This window comes from Uloborus diversus, chromosome 5 (genome assembly GCF_026930045.1).
Source record: "Uloborus diversus isolate 005 chromosome 5, Udiv.v.3.1, whole genome shotgun sequence".
Classification (NCBI taxonomy): Eukaryota; Metazoa; Arthropoda; class Arachnida; order Araneae; family Uloboridae; genus Uloborus; species Uloborus diversus.
In genome coordinates, this window is record NC_072735.1 from 29,346,612 (window position 1) to 29,365,066 (window position 18,455).

Here is an 18,455-nt window from a genome sequence, read left to right on the forward strand (position 1 = left end):
GGGTAGATTCTTAAGGCTCTTTCAATGGAAAACTCTCCATCCATATCAGAACTTTCTCTCTCAAGTAAAACAGCCATATGCTGTGCCGAGAGTTCACCAATTCTAAGAGCATTTAAGAGGTCAACGAACAACATGTCTCCTTGCTGTCTCATATTGTCCACCAATTCTACCAAAGAAAAAAGTTTCCATAAGTCAGTAGCAGGAATCATGTGCTCGGGCTGTTGGAATATTTGTCTTCCTCTCACAGGTGGAAGCTGCATTAGATCACCAAATACTAGAATGTTAAGGCCTCCAAAAAAATTGTCAGTGTTCTTTAATTGCCTCAAACGCGAGTCAATCATGCATAGCATCTCGTACGGTACCATGGATATTTCATCAATGAAGAAGAATTCAATGTCTGTCCAAAGTCGACGCATAGTTTGGAGAAATATTCCAGTTAGTAAAGGCATTTCCACAATACGACCATCTTTTTGAACTGGTAATTTCAACGAGTTGTGTAATGTGGATCCTCCAACCAATCGTGCAGCTACACCTGTTAAAGCACATACTTTGACTACTGGCTTGGCGTAACATCGGTTGACTTGATTTTTCAGTAGATTGAAAAGAAATGTTTTTCCAGTGCCAGCTTGGCCAGTGATGAAAAGTCTTTCTCGGTGTTGGCTGCCACCCAATTGGTCTTGAATACTTGATGTAATGTACTTGAATATGTCTTTTTGACGCAAGTTCATTGCTTGGACTGCATTTTGAAATTGAATGTCGTCCATTATTTGTTGTTCCAAAACTTCTTCGTCAACGTCTTCCTGCAATTCAAGCGGTTCTGCATCGAGTATTTCGAATGCGTGAGCTTGGTTAAAGGCATTCTCCAGTTGTCTATCTCGTTCTCGATATTCTTCCATTTGCTCGCTGTTTCTTTTTAAAGCCTCTTCTCGAGCAAGAAAGGCTTCTTTTGAAGAATTAAATCCTTCAAGTAGTTCTTGCTCCGAGCGGTAGGGCATGTATTGCAGAAGAAGACTATAGTAAAAATTCTCCGGATCAGTGGAGGCAACGAAGTATGGAACTCTTACAACAGCAGTTACATTTCTTATTTCTATTTTACAATTGTCCATCAAAGTAATCAATTCTTTTTTTTTTCTCTTATGGGGAACATTATCATTATAAACGTCAATGTCAATACTCTCCTCAACAAATTCTTTGCTTTGTGGTTTCGCGTAATATGGTTTAAATTTCATGGCGAATTCCATCAAGGTCATGTTTGCAAAGTTGAAATTTTGATGCTCCAGAGGTCTTTTTTTGTATCTATCAAAGATGTTTGCGCACAGTCCGGTGTTATCTCCCGCTTCGTTGAATTTTAATACTCTGTATCTTTGCTCGGGTTTTCTGGTGTTGAGGAAAACACATTGTCTTGAACTGTCTCGTAAATTTAAATGGCAGAGTCTAAAAACACACTCGCATGCCGAAACTTGTCGCTCACTCATTAGACGCATACATATTTTGAAAAGTTTGCGAGAAATATGTTGGGAATTCCAATTAATATTATCAATAATTCACGTTTATTTTGATATATTTGGCATTAATTAAATCCCCATTTTTTATCTTGCAAAGTCACGAATGCTAATTTCAATGTATGTAACGTATTTCCCGATCTTAGACACGTGCGTGCCTTACGTCATGAAATGACGAAGTTCCTTATCCATTTGATTGGCCGCCGTTCTAACATCGGGAAATGCGCATTTCATATGCAAACGACTCTGGCTGACTATATATGTTGCTTCTGTAGCTCAGTTGCTCTCTCTCTCTCTCTCTGTTAAGGCGCCGTATTTCAGTTTCATAGTCAGCCAAGTCGGCTGCTAGCCGTTATGCTCTCGAATAGGCATTTTATTACTGTAAACTTTATCAGCAAATCTTAAGTTTAAATAACTGTAACTTCAATTGCATAAATGATTCTTCATTTGTCATAATGCAAATTACAAATAATGGTTTTGCCTGTTTTACAAATCTATCTAATGCTTCGAGAGAACTTACTTTAACGTTATCATATTTCATATGTAAATAGTTCGCCAAGGATACCACTGTATAATATCACCAAGGAGGAAATAAAGCCATAATTTCAAATACAAGTATTATTTTCTGAAAAAGGACTCCAGTTACACTCTGCAACTAAAAATGCACTAATTAAATTAGTCATCGGTGCGATAACTTCATTGACAAAACCTTATCGCACAAAAGGGTTACGGGCCTCCAGCGCCCTCCTTGCGTTTTCCAGTTGGAGTTTATGAATGAAACTGGCACTTCCTGGTGATTTATAAAATTTCTCAGACGGCGGGCCCTGAAAATTCAAAATGGAAATCAGAAAACTGAATCGGGACAACTACGCCACGTGGACCGAAGATATGAAGGCAGTCCTGATGTCCAAGAACTGTTGGAGACTAATTTCCGGAAGCGAAGTAGAGCCAGCAAAAGATTCTGCCTTACTTCAAGATTTCCGTAAAAGAAGCGATAAGGCGTACAGCCTGATTTATTTAAATGTAAGTTCGGAGTACAAACCACTAATCAGTGATGTAGAAATACCGAAAGAAGCTTGGAAGAAATTAGAAATCCATTTTAGACCTGATTCAAGAGCGAGAGTAATCGGCCTCACAGACGAGTTTTTTTCATGCCGAATCGACGAAGGTGAAGAAATCAATATTTACGCTTCAAGATTGAGAAAAATAATGAAACAACTTAAAGATGCCGGTAAACCAGTTTCGAGTTACTATGAAGCTTTTCAACTTATCAGATACTTGCCCGCTGAATTCGAAGGAATAGTTCAGTCTATATACCGATGGGAAGACGCAGATTTCACATTCGACAAAATTCTCGAGGAACTTTTAGCCGAAGAATCCCGATTGCAACAAGTTCAGAGAGACCGCAGTGAATATTCAAGTTCTGCATTAGCCACCTCCCGTAGGACTTTAAACAGTGCGAAAGTGATACGGTGCAAGTACTGCAGAAAAACTGGGCACTCAGAGTCCAAGTGTTTTAAGAAGAGGTCAAAGGAAAATAACTTTATATGTTCCGCATCGGTAGCGGAAGAGGATCTAAAATTGTGCTGGGCTGTGGATTCGGCATCTACAAATCACTTTTGCAACAACAAGAGACTGTTTCAAGATTTCCAACCTGTAAAAGAAAGTAGCATGGCAACCGCTCTTCAAGGATCCAGCTGCAAAATCGAGGGAAAAGGAACGGTGATCATGATCCTGAAAAACAAAGGTAACACAGAAAGAGTGACTTTGAATAATGTTTTGTATTCTCCCAAATTGCGCAGAAATTTAATTTCAGCTTCATTAATTGACCGTGCTGGCGATTCTTTTTATTGTAGAGATGGTAAATTTATTGTGAAATCTAAATGTAATAGTCGAATCGTTCTTACAGCTAAATTGAAAGAGGGTCTTTATATTGTTAATCCTATATATCCTCATTTTAATGCTAACTGTGCACTGAATTCCCAAAATGATAAAAGTAATGAATGCATAAATGCAATTTCAAACCTTAAAAATGATGTTCGTAAATCTGAGACTTCGGTGAGAAAAAGGAAAAATAAGAAGTTCACGAAAAACGATGTAGATTCAAATCCTGACACCAGTAACTTTAACGAGAGTTCGCAATCTAGTCAATCCGGTGATATTAAAAATTCTACTGTTTCTAAAAATGTTTTTACGGATGTTAAATTTAATGAAATTCATAATGAAGCGCAGAATCTTAATACCATTCCTACACCCGTTCCGGAATTAGGAAAATCAAGTTCTGCAAGTTCGAGCCTGATTCTAGATCCCGCTAAAATTGTCTGGGTTAGAAAAGCCGTTCTTCGTCCAGATAAATCGCGTACGAAAATTTATTATTCAATTGAGGGTTTAACTGCTAGGTTACGTTCACACAAAGATGTGGAAAAATTCTGCAATTCCCGTAATATTGAGTATATGAAGGAAAATTTTAATTTTAGTCGTAAAAATCATTTTTCTGGAATTGTTGATCCAGACATAGCGGAATCTAAATTATGACTAGAATCTCGCATTTTCTCATTAATCCGATTGTTATTTTCAATTTTTGTATGTAAAATGAAATGGTTGCATTATCAGTTCGAGATAAAATGTTCATATTCACATGCACCTTCAAGAGAAACCATTAATGTATCACAGCCACAAGGATTCAAGGATCCTTATAACATTGAATATGACTGTAAATTTTATCGAGCGTTATGTGCTGTGCACCAATCGGATAGAGAAAAATTTACTGAAATTAACAATGTGCTATTAAACTTGGGTTTTCATAAATTATCTTGGGCAAATTGTGTATATACATTTGAAAATAATATTGTGTTAATTCTTTATGTTGATGATATTGTTGTGTTTTGTAAAAATGAACAATATTTAAATACTGTCACTTCAAAACTCCAATCTAAATTTGATATAAAAATGCTAGGAAAAACTCGCAAACTTCTAGGAGTTGAATTTGAAGAAAGCAACGGTAATTTGTTCATTCACCAACAGACATACATCAACAAAGTATGTGATACTTATAAGAATTTCAATTTCCCAATTGTTTCATTGCCTATAGGAGTTGGCACAGTTCTTTCAAAAACCCAATGTCCGGATTCAAAAGAAGAGATTGAAATGGTTTCTAAATTTCCCTATCGTAACATTTTGGGCTGTATTGCTTTTGTTGCGAGTAGAACACGGCCGGATTTAAGTTACGCCGTAAATATCTTGTCTCAATTTCAATCGAATCCAGGACTTATACATTGGAATGTTCTACTTAAATTACTCGGGTATTTATGCTATACATGCTCGTTAAAACTCTGTTTATCGAATGTTTCCGATTTGAAAATTGAATGTTTCAGCGACGCTGACTTCGCTGCAAATCGTGATGACAGAATTTCAATCGGTGGAATGATTCTTTTTATCGACAAATCTCCCATAATTTGGAAAACATTCAAGCAAAAATGCGTCAGTTTATCCACTATGGAAGCAGAGTATGTGTCGTTAACAGAGGCAGCGAAAGAGCTTATCTGGATTGTTCACATTTTGAATGAAATTGTAAATTTAAAGTTAATAAACTTGAAACCTAAATTCAAATTACTCTGTGACAATCAAGCTGCAATTAACTTTTCAAATTCTTCGATAGAGAACTGTAGAACTAAGCATATTGATATAAAATTGCATTTCTTGAGAAATTTAATTGATGAAAATTTGTTTGATTTAAATTACGTTAATACGAAACAAAATTTTGCGGACCTTTTCACGAAACCTTTAAATAAAGTGAAATTAAATTCTTTTTTGAAAACCTTTTTGGTTTAAAAAAATTTCAAAGTCCAACAACACTTCAGTGTTTCTTGGCAAATTTTTCTACAAACAAAACTTTCTTAAACAAATGTAATTACTTTGTCTTTGAAAATGAAATTTGGTATATTTGTACTTGTTCATAAGTATTTTTGAATTGTATCTTTCATTTTCTCGTATGCCTACCGGACATGACTTTTTGGAGCAAAAAGGACTTTTGAAGCTTCAACCTATTTCCGATGTCATGCCAAGGATTTCACCATTTTTTAAAAGTTTAATTGCATTTGTAGAAAAAAAAAAAATTTGTTTGTAATGTTTAGATACATTGTGCTTTGCAAGAGGCGGGCCCTGTTGGGAATTCCAATTAATATTATCAATAATTCACGTTTATTTTGATATATTTGGCATTAATTAAATCCCCATTTTTTATCTTGCAAAGTCACGAATGCTAATTTCAATGTATGTAACGTATTTCCCGATCTTAGACACGTGCGTGCCTTACGTCATGAAATGACGAAGTTCCTTATCCATTTGATTGGCCGCCGTTCTAACATCGGGAAATGCGCATTTCATATGCAAACGACTCTGGCTGACTATATATGTTGCTTCTGTAGCTCAGTTGCTCTCTCTCTCTCTCTCTGTTAAGGCGCCGTATTTCAGTTTCATAGTCAGCCAAGTCGGCTGCTAGCCGTTATGCTCTCGAATAGGCATTTTATTACTGTAAACTTTATCAGCAAACCTTAAGTTTAAATAACTGTAACTTCAATTGCATAAATGATTCTTCATTTGTCATAATGCAAATTACAAATAATGGTTTTGCCTGTTTTACAAATCTATCTAATGCTTCGAGAGAACTTACTTTAACGTTATCATATTTCATATGTAAATAGTTCGCCAAGGATACCACTGTATAATATCACCAAGGAGGAAATAAAGCCATAATTTCAAATACAAGTATTATTTTCTGAAAAAGGACTCCAGTTACACTCTGCAACTAAAAATGCACTAATTAAATTAGTCATCGGTGCGATAACTTCATTGACAAAACCTTATCGCACAACAAAATATTTGTCTCATCTCGGCGGATTTGTTGAATCGCCTGTGCAATGCTGGAATTTAACTGTGTGGATTCGGACTTGGATATGTACTTAGCGACGTAATATGCTATAGATTCATTGGAGCCACATGGTTGAATATCCATGTTGCCCTTCCATATCAAAAGAAGTGACTTATTATAGTTATTCACATAACTCTCTTTGGGTCGGCGTTTCAAGAGGCAAATTCTTCCACCGTTACGAATGAACTCATCTGATGTATGAGCGATGATGCGTGTTTCAGTGCAAACTTTTCTGGGAAAGTTGAATCGGCAGGTATCAGAGTTATTTTTCTCACACGTATGCGTATGATGATGTATTTGGCACTTTTTGACGATCTCATAAAGTTCATCGTCAACGGGGGGTAATTCACAGGTCAGAACTTCGTCAAGTTTTAGGATTCCTTCAGGTGTTTCGAACGAAGGATGATTTTCAATCCAAATAATCATGTGCAGATGGGGACTGCCACGATTTTGGAACTCAACGCGCCACCAGAAGTCATTTACTTTGCCACCCAAGATTTTATTGTTGCGGAGGATTAACTTCATGAGAGCATTTACTCTGACCATAAAATGACGACTAACAATCACTGGATATTGTTCTATAAGGCGCTGTGTCGATATAATGTCCAAGTCATTTGGATCTTCGTCGGAGCGATCGTCGACAATCAACAACGCCTTTTTCATGTCAGTCCAATGCAAATCATTACAGCTGAAGGTGACAAAGTAAGTTGGTGGCCCCAGACATTTAATCTGGGCTAAGAGTTCATTTAAAGCCCCTCTCCAATAGGCTGCAGAACCTCTCAAATTTCTTAAATACAAATGAACGTCTTCGATCATGCCATCTTGTCCATGAATTTTTTTAGTACAAGCAGATATGGTAGATTTAACTCGTTCATATTCGAACATCGATAAAGCATAAAAGAGATAATCATTGCGTTGAAATCGTAAATCATTGCCTAGAATTCGGCTTTGAAAGTAATCTAATGCAGTGATACACTGTTAAAAATTACGTCCACCGTTGCACCAAAGAAAGGAGCAAATTTGCTGCAACCTATATTCAGTGCACGATTGAACCAAAACAGGGTGTTTTATATCACTCCCAAGTTTCGTGCGTAGTTGAACCATATTCGTCATTCCATCTTTCTCCAACCATAGGAGTTAATCTGAACCATGTATCGTGTTCTCCTTTTCCCCTATAACTGGAGCGGAGTAGAACCATAACTCACGTTTTCGTTCGTCGCATTCTTGGAGTGAAATTGAACCATAACTCGGGTTTTCGTTTCTTGCATTGCTGGGATGAAGTTGAACCATAACTAGCGTTTTCCGACTTTCATTTGTTGGTACGTGGTTGAACCGCTAACAATATTCTGATTTCCTCATTTAGGTGTTAAATTTAGCCATTTGCTTTACTTGATTTATATTTTGTTTTCGTGGAAAATAAGTAATTTTGTGAGGATTTTAAAAACTTCCCTTTTTTTCGATTTTCTTTAGAAAAGTTAATATTAGATGTACTCGAGAACCCTTTATAATATTTTCAGTCAAAATTTTATATTGTTCTCAAGAATAGAGTACTTAAAATTAGCATCTTTCATCGTCAAAATGACCACAGGTTTATCATACTCTTTAGTGTTATAACATTAACGCAAAAGGTAGAATTTGCTATGCAGGCAGATATTAAACAACTATTTATTTATTTTTTGTGATTTTTGCTAAAACCATTAACTGCATTAAAAAAATGAGCAATTGGAATTAATAAAGATAGATTAAAAAGATTTTTAACGTACGTATGTGACAATTCCTAATTAAAAACTTAATTTAAAAAAATACACATTATTTAAAATAAGAAATTATCCTTTTTATACATTTCTTGATATTTTAAGAGTTGCATAGCTGGGAGGGAAAAAAGAGAAAATATTGCTATTGCAATTACAGTAAAACCTGTGTAAGTTGACCACTTGCACTTTGATGATCAACTAGACAGGTTGTCAACTTATAGAGGGTAGTAAGGAATTTTTTTTCTTTTCTTTTTTTGTCATTTCTTGTCTCATGCATTCATTTTAACTAATTGGAATACTTTAAACTCACTTTCATTGTTAAACATTACTTTAAAACAATAAGAAAAAATGTTGTTTAAATATTTTTAGAGATTATTTACCAGAATGACTCGTAAAGTATCATACAAATTTAAAATTTCTGTGAATCAATCAAAAAAAAAAAAGTGTCGTTACTGAAGAAAAACAACTTACTTGATATTAACAATTCCTAAAAATTCATAAGTCGAAAGTTACTCAAATTCTTCATTTGATTTTTTCTTGAACATTCGTAACCATGGTAATAATCTACTTTTCAACAAAATAACTCCTTATCGAAGTTTGGCGCATTTTCTGGGACATAACATCAGGCCAATGTTTTTCGATGGAAACATAAATATTCATAGGATTTTCTAAAATGTCTGGTTATTTATTTGAGGCATAACTGATGAAACCTCTAGTACAATTTAATGCTTTTGCCTGTTGGTCAACTTACAAAGGGTTTTTTTTAGGGATGCACCAGATGCAGTGATTTTGCCGGATACCGGATATCAGATGCCCCCTTACCTGCCGGATTCGGATACCCGACGGATATCTCTCACATTTTTACCGGATAACTGCCCGATATCCTGCAAAAAACTGTCGGATATCCGGATCCGGAGTGGTTTGACGGATCGGTTACCTCATAGTTCCGGATAGTTAAAAAATCAGCCGGATACCGGATATCCGGTGCATCCCTAGTTTTTTACATTTCTCCAAACCAAAGCTGGTGTATATTAGTGGTCAAGATAGAGAGGTTTTCCTTCATTATATAAGGTAGGACTAATTCCGTTCCTGACAAAAGCGGTCAACTTAGACAAGTGGTCAACTTTACAGGTTTTACTGTATTCCTAATTGACATTAATTTTTTATCTTTATATTTTTTTCCTTAACATCAATCTAATTGTAATCTGAAAAAAAGTTAACTACATTTCGAACCATTTTGACAATCAAAATGCATTAATAAAGTAAAAAAGAAATTAATACCAATAAGGTGCTACAGTTCTTAAAATAGGTTACGATTTATTGTTCTCAAAGGTTTTATAATTTCTGACTTAAGGAGCCAAAATTTTTAACTGATATGCTGTTTTTAGAAGATACCTAATTTTTATTATGTTAAAATTTCCAGTCAGTTATTAGTTGAGATACTATGCATACAGTGGCAAGAACATAAAATATTGATAATTACACAACTCTGCTACTTATTTTCCTTTAGGAATGCAGGATATTGATTTTTACAGGATATCCAGCACTAGATGTTTTTATGGGGGCGTACATTTATTTTTCACTTTATGCCATCACACAGCAGTAAATTATAACTTATCTGACGTCATAAAAACCTTCTATATGTTTCGAAATATAATTTACAACAGCTGTCTCTTTCAATTATTTATATTAATAGTGTTGCATTAAAAGTAATTTACATAATAAAATATTCTGCTTTTTTGAAAAACAATTTATTAGTTGTCTCATCCCCTAACAAAAGAAAAATTGCAAGACTTGCTCCAAAGGAAAAAAGTTCTTAATTTACTCTTTACTGTAGTTAGCTTTAAAAAATAGCAAGATTAGCATAGTTCTACCAATAAATTGCATTTTTCATCAAATTTGATAAATCTTTTTAATTTACATAAAGCATGTTTAAATAATGTCTAAATTCCAATAGTGAATTTTCCAGCTTCTGTCTTTGGTATCAGTTGGTTCTCTGTTTAACGACTTTCAAGGGACCACAAAAAATTGTCCTTAAATAGAATGCTTTTAACACTACAGTGGACCATCTGGGAAGGTGAAAAGCGGTTGTTGAATAGAGAAAGTCGTTAAATAGAGTGTCGTTAAACAGAGAGCCAACTGTACTTTTCTTTTTCATCCAGAAAATTAGAGGTAGTTGGATGATCCATACTTTTTTTCCTATTAGTATTGTTTGTTTTAGTTTTTAATTAAGAATTATTTTTTAATTAATAAAAAAATTTCAGTAATGTTTATGAGGTACATCAAGAAAAATATCTAATTTCAAACTCTACTTATTCTTTTTCCTGAATTATTGTATTAGGGGCCGTCAAATGAAACCCAATCAGTGTGTCTAACTTTGCAAAACACGTAAGGGGATCCATGTAGCTGCATGTGTGGTGATTCCGTGTATTGGTAGAGAGACTGATGCAAGCACAAAGTTTGACTTTACATAGCGACAGTGTGGCTGCACGACTAAGGCAAGGTTGTCACTCAACTTTTTGTCCACAACAGAACAGGCGAGTTCGCAGGGACATTCAACTGAAACCTGGTCAATGCGTCTAACTTGGGCATTAGATGTAAGGGGCAACGTCTACTGCAAAGTCTTATGTCTAATGCAAAGTTAGACACACTGACCGTGTTTGAGTTGAATTTTCCTGTGAACTTGCCTGTTCTGTTGTGAACGATAAGTTAAATGACAACCTTCCCTTCCTCATGTAGACATAGTCACTATGTAAAGTCAAACTTTGTGCTTGCATCAGTCTCTCTACCTATACATGGGGTCACCACACACACAGCTACATGGAGCCATAAACGTCTAATGCAAAGTTGGACGCACTGACCAGGTTTCAATTGAACATCCTAATACAATAACACAATTAAAGTTGTCTTTCATTAAATTTTTCATTCATCAAAAAATTTTCATAGCATGCATGTTAGTACAATACAAATTCAAACCAATAAAATGTAACCGAGTTACGACAAAGTGTATATAAAATGCTGAAAAAATGAGTTGAAATTGAGTTTGATACACACAAAACTCCTCAAACATAAATTGGAAAAACAAAATTTTACTAATTTAACCAGTAAAAAAAAATTTAACTATTAATCAGCAAAAAGTTATTGGAATTTCATTTCACTGGTTAATGGTAAAATAATCCTAGTAAAAAATATCTATCTTGCAATTTTTTTTTCATTTAACATGCATGTCATGTCAATTTTATCCAACTGCAACGAATTCTAAGGGTGGAACATTTCAACCAATACAAATTCAAATCAATAAAATGTAACACAGTTATGACAAAGTCTATATGAAATGATGATACAAAATTTATTGAAATTGAGTTCGATATACAAAAAACTTTTCAAACATTAATTGAAAAAACAAAATTTTACTAATTTTACCAGTCGATAAAAATTTACCTATTAAACAGCACCCTATATGGGCGCCCATGGTGAGGCTTACGGGAACTCTTCTCTGTCCTATTCATAAGTTTCGAGGTGGTTAAAGACCTCTAAAGAGGGCGGAGGGTTCAAGATGAACAACGCTCTAGGCGACTGTCAACCAGCAAAACCGACAACAATGTGGCTTGTGTTCCTCAATTGTTAGACTTTGACCCTCGATTGACTATCAAGATGGTTGCAAATGAACTGAACATGTCGTCTACTGTTGTGTTTCGCATTACTCAACATTTAGTGATGAGAAAAGTGTGAGGCAAGTTTGTGCCGAAGCACCGTGCCATAATGAGCTGCGAGCTGTAAAGCCTAAATCATTTGAGATTCACCATAAATATTTTTTTACTTTCTCAAATTCACAAAAAGAGTAACCATGCCAAGTTTCAATAAAATTTGAGACTAAGCCACAATGACTTTTTTGATTGACTTTTGCATTTTTTCTAAAATAAATTAAAGAAATAATAATATTATATAAATGATGAATTAAATAAGCAGATATAAGGTAGCATAATAGTAAAAAACCACCCAACATTAAAAATAATCGAAGTACTTGCAGGATTCAACAAGATTGAAATCTCAAACGAGGCAAGCAACTTTTGGCGCATCACGTGTTTGACATCATAGGCATGATTCCAAAACATACTTTTTTGGCAATTATGGAGAAGGATGAAGATTCAAGGGAAAAAATTGAAAGAGTAAGAAATTAGGGTCCAGTCGTATTCTCTTCCGATTTTTGAGAAAATGAGGGCTGAAAGAGGCAAAAACAGGAAATATCAGATTTTCAGTGCACTGCCACAATGGTGCATCAAGAAACTTTCCTTGGGAGAGAAGGGAAGGAGGGGGGGGGGAAGGTCATATAAAATGTTTCGAAATTAAAGGTCGGATAATGCAAATTTAGGCACTTGCAGTGTGTTAATACAAATAATTTGGTTGCTATATGCGGGGGGGGGGGGGGGGGGGGGGGGGGGGGGGATGAACTCCCGATTCTACCCCTTGGCAACACCACACTGTAAAAAATATCTGTTCGACCTGTAACCATAATACGGTTCAAATTGAAAGTCCACTGTTGATGTAACCATAGTTTGGTTCAACTGTGTTCACATCAACCACTGCGTGTCACGTTTAGGTTCGAATCAAAACATAAAGCACCAAAATTAGGTGCTTTCGTCGTCAGCCAATCAGAGCTTAATGAAGTGAAATGAAGTCACTCACGGTCGGCTATGTTCATTTACTTTCCGGGGCGCAGCGCTAAGTACGAAGTTACAATTCTTAGTTTTGTATTATTTTGATGCAGTTAATGCTGCTCATGATTACTTTTAGTTTTCACATTTAAAATAAAGGGTGGCCCAAAATTAACGCAAGATTTGAATTTGCCACAATTTTTGCTGTGAATTGTTGGCAGCCACGGAAAAAGAACAATTTGACAGCTGGGAGTTTAGGGTTAGTAAAAATGGAGTGTTATGCTATTATACAGCCAGCAAAACAATTCAATCACTGCATGAGGAATTTCTTGTTCGTGTACTCTCTCGTTTCAGTGATATGAATTATACCCTAGATCGTGTGATTTTACATCATTAGATTTCTCCCTATGGGGTTATTTGAAGTCAAACGTCTACGTCGGCAATCCCACAACCACCTGCGCATTACCTAAATGCGATATAGAGCGCCAATAACAGTAAACTGCTTGACCCGCCCAAACTTTCATCATTTTTCAAATAATTGTTCGATAATGAAGAAAACGCATTACAGAATCGAAAACGCTCCATTTGTAATAACCCTAGACCCTCAGCTGCCAAACTGTTCTTTTTTCAAGATTTCCCACAATTTATTGCAAAAATGGCGGCAAATTCAAATCTTGCGTTAATTTTGGGACACCCTTTATAACAAACGCAAATAATGTAGACTATAAAATTTTTGCATACCCATGGTAATATCTACTTAAATAAGGCATTTTGAGGTTCGCGTAGGCTTAGCTGTATTATATTTAGAGCTTATAGTAAATGTTCCAATTTGTGAACTAATGGTTTTAAAAGAGGGTTTTGATGATCAACTTAAGTACATGAAATACAACTTGTTCGATATAACATGTTTACTTTTAATGAAGATTAAGGATTTTTGGTTTGAAAATAAGTTTTAATCTGAACTTATCTTGCGGCTAGGTTCGAGTAGATTAGAATGCTACTTTGCGACATGCCTACGTCACAACCTATCACGTGAGCGAGAATCTCGATCTCGCAAGCTGACGAGCTTGGAATGACCGCCCAGATCACTGGGTGCCGCAGGAGGAGGTGAGAGGCTTGGCAAAGTGTCCATAGTAATAATAATATGTACATAAAACTAGAGTAGGATGCCGTGAGAAAATTCTAATTCTTCAAAAGGTGCTGCGAATCGTTAAAGTTTGGGAATCCTGCGTTAGAAGGCACCAGGCGATGGCGTGGTGTTCAGAAGGAGTCAGGGGCATAGATCTTAAAATAGAATAGATGTGCCTTCTCCCCACTTTTCTCCTCAGAGCGCGCGTCAACATCCCCCGTTGGACATCATGTGATCAAGGGACACCTCTCACAAGAAACTGTTTCCCTTATCGAAGAGAATCACTTTGCGCCGCGATCATTTGCACAATTAAGGGAAATTACAGCATTTAACACATGGGTTAAATGCTTTAAGCGTGGGTTAAACCCCCATTTAAGCATGGGTTAAATTAAAGCATTTAACCCATTATCAAAGAAAAAGGGAACACTCTGTCCCTCACGTAACACCTCATATTTTTCACTAAAAGTAATAATTAAAAAGGTAACAATTTTTTTTCATTAAGAAATCGCAAATGTATTTGTTGTACTTTTACAAAAAAATGTTCTTTTTTACCTTTTTAAGTTAATACTTTTTAATGAAATGCGGGACAAAATGACAGCTTTTTCATGGAATGGTCCATTAGATATTTTCAAATCATAACTTTTGAAGCAGGCGCACAAGCTATTTAAACTTTTTTTCAAGTGCTTTGAATACTGAGTAGAAATAGACGTCTTCAGAAATCTTAAACAAAAATTGACCTTATAAATTTTATTTCAATCAAATTTTTCAAATACAGATAAATAGTTTCAAAGCGTGCTTTTTCCCACAACTTTTGAAGCCAGTGCAACAATTTAACATAAAACCCTATCTAAAACTATATACCAATTAGAAATACAAATGTAAATAGTATTGAATATCAATTAACTCAATTAAATAATATTCTAATATTCGCATGCGTTTCGCACCAAAACTACATTAGCCAAACAAATAACTTAATTTTTAAGCAACTTCAGTGTTTTTTTTTTTTTTTAAGTACTCCGAAAATAAATTCATTTGCAGTTATAAACTACATGAAAACTAGTGATTATTGTCCCTCAACAATATTAATTTTGTTACTTTCCTACGTATTGGTCTTTGTGAATTATTTTCATTGTTTGAATTGACTGCGCGATACATTCTAACGCTTAAATATTTAGTAACGATTAATTTTATAAACTTGTTAATGAGAAAATCTGCTGCTTCTGTTTCCAACATATGCATATTTACACTTAGAAAAACGGAATTCGAAATTTTTCTCATAACTCTTGTGGTCTCATGAGTAACATTATATTTTTGTGTTTTACTCCCAAAACTTTTTCACATTGTCGCTCAGTTGTTCTTTACAAATGTACATATTTCAATGACTGCAATCTTGCAGCAATAAGTTATCATACTTGAATATGTCCCAAAATTCTTAAATTTTATTAGGCCTATTTTTTGGTTTGTTGTAGTTAAGACTGCACTTGCCAGACAAAAAATCCAGCGTAGTCAGAAACATTATTAATATACTGCGTCATGTTAATTGAGATGATTTCTGAATTTTCTAAATCGTCGTCAAAGGAATCGGAAGAAAAGGCTTTCTTTCAAAGCATTTCTGTTACGCTTCAAATTTAATCTTAGCATTTGCAGGTTGTCAAAATCAGCGCAATTTGAAGAATTGGACTCTTTAATTTCCGTATGAATGAATAATCTTTTTTCGCACTTCGAAATTGTCCGACGATTATTGTTGAATCCCCCCTCACAACCTGATCGCAGTGAAAAAAGTTTTAAGGTGATCCTGAGTAAGCTTATAAGTCATTACGCAATTTAGAACTGGAATTTGGGCACATACATACTTTTCATATGTTCCCAGCACACTTTTCATAGAAATTAGGAAACTTAAAAATCCAGTTTTTCGCGGACATACTATAACTAATTTTCCATCGCTTGTTTTTAGTGATTTAACATAATGCTCGGCATCTACAGTAAATTGCTTAAAATATTTTTAATTTCGATTCAGCATGGGGACTTTTTTTGCCATTAGCAGAAAGAAAGATTTCTGTTACTCACTATGTCTTTTTTTTTTAAATAAAATTGGCACTAGCATCGCATGAACCCTCTTTCGTTAGAAAATCTCAAATTCACACACATAAAGATTTCTCACATAAGTATAATGAAAATCTTCAGACAATCCTAGACTTTCAACGACGCTTCGCATTGTTATATCACTGCTGCCCGAGAAGAGGGAGACACGATGTCCCTTGATCACGTGATTCTCGGAAGAATCATGATGACCCCACTTTCTCCTGGCGAAATACGCTGCGCTGTAGGAGGGAAAGGCCTATCTATCCCTTTTAAAGATCTATGGTCAGGGGCTCCGAAACCCTTACTAAAGAAAAGAACGCGTCTTGGGAAAGCGAAGTTATTTTAACAAAAAGAAAAGCAAATAATGTTGGGGGGAAAATTCGATTCTTTCAAAAAGAAATCTTTAAATTAAAAATATTTCACAGATGCAGTTTATTGCTTTGCAACTTAAGTTCTCCTCTCTTTCTTTCCACCCCCCCCCCCTTCTTTTTCCCTATTCAGTCTGAAAAGAACGGTCTTCAAAATTTTTCTCTCCTTAACTCTCGTCCCCTGCAAGAAATTGAAAATAAGTTTTAGTAGTTCGATTGGAGTAATAATGGAATGGTCCTAAAAATGCATTTATTCAGGCGCTTTTCGACCATCAATTTCAAAACATTTCTGGAGGAAGGTCCCTGGATCAACATCCTTTCACTAAGGTAACGACTCTTTATTTTTAAATAATTTAAAAAAAGCAAAAGTAATTGGTCATATTTACATACGATTTCCTACCCAAACCAATAAATCAAATTTATTTTACAATTCCAATACAAGAATTACCCCAAACTAAACAACCAATTGTAAAATAAACACTGATTTTAAATATTATGCGACAAAGTATTTTAATGCCTAACTAATTATATAAGATCTCTTAATTTTTATTCACCATTTGAAGTCTGTGCCTCCTATAAACTACTAGCTAATCTAACTGACAACCCACCTTTCGTGTTAGTCAAATTAGTGTTTAGCTCAGGATCCGGTGGGTTAACCCTGAGCTAAACACTAATTTGACTAACACGAAATTAATCTTTGAAACCAAACCTAGTGAGTTACAATAGGTAGTAGTTTATAGGATATTAATTTTGAAAAACTTTGGAGGAAAATCCCTAACCTCTAATTACTTCGAAAAATCTCCAAAGATAACCTGAAATTGAGTTTTACCTTTCAGGGGAGGATTTTCTCTTCCTTTCCCAAAATTACCTAATGTTGTGGAAAAATCAGAATTGCTTTTGAAAAGAACATTAAAATAAAAAATTTCAAAAGTTGCCGACTATTCATTAGGTAATCATGCTAACGTTATCAAAACCGCTAACATTTCCAAATATGGTCCGCAATCACGTTTTTCACAACTTCAATTATGAAAAAAATTTGGACGACGCTCCGACTGCTCTCGTATGAAATCTGAAAATGAAAAACCTACAATTTTGAAAAGTGGAGAGGGTTTAAATCTCACCACCTAGTATCACTGAAGATCTCTTAAAAACTTCGACTTAGTTTTTTAAGACTTCAATTTCAAATTTGTTTTTGGGCCGAACACCAGAACCGCACTATCCATAACATCATCAAATTTAGTCTGAAACTGCGTTTATTAAACTTCAATTTCGAAAAATTTAACAGAGGGATGATGGATTTCTCTTTCTCTCTTTTTTTTTTTTTTAAGAATTGAATCGGGCAAGCAATTTAAAGAAGTCTCGTTCCTTTCATTACCCTAGTGTCAACAAATAGTTCATAATAGCATTTTTAAAATTTTAATTTCTAAAAATTTTCGCAGAAAGCCCCCGAATTTTCCCTCACCGTAGCATTACCAGAATCTGTCTAAACCTGCGTTCTTTGCACTACAATATTTTGGACTAATTCCCCCCCCCCCCGCCCCAAGCCAGAGTTTTTTAATAGTGCACTCCTAATTTTTTTTTTGGTTGCGCCACTGGGTGACAGTGTGAAGTCCTTGCCCCACCTCGAAAAGAATGAAAAGATCATGGCATTGTTGCTTCCCCCCCCCCAAGAAAAATGGAAATTGCAAAAAGGGAAAAGGGGGAGGAGGAGCTGATCTTGGTTTTGGGCCCCCTCTCAAATAAAAACATATATACGCCACCGATTCTAATAGCGGAGCTGATCTTGGTTTTGGGCCCCCTCTCAAATAAAAACATATATACGCCACCGATTCTAATAGCTCAGTATGCCGATGATACATGTTTCATCTCAAAAAATTATGGCCAATCGTTTGCCGCCCAATTAGGACTCTAAAAACAGACGTTCAAAATCAACAAATGGTTCAATAGATGGAGAATACAGATTAATGCTAGCAAAACTACCGTCATCTTTTCGCTAGAAGAGTCCCCCTTCGCTCCCCACCCAAGCTCAGCTTAA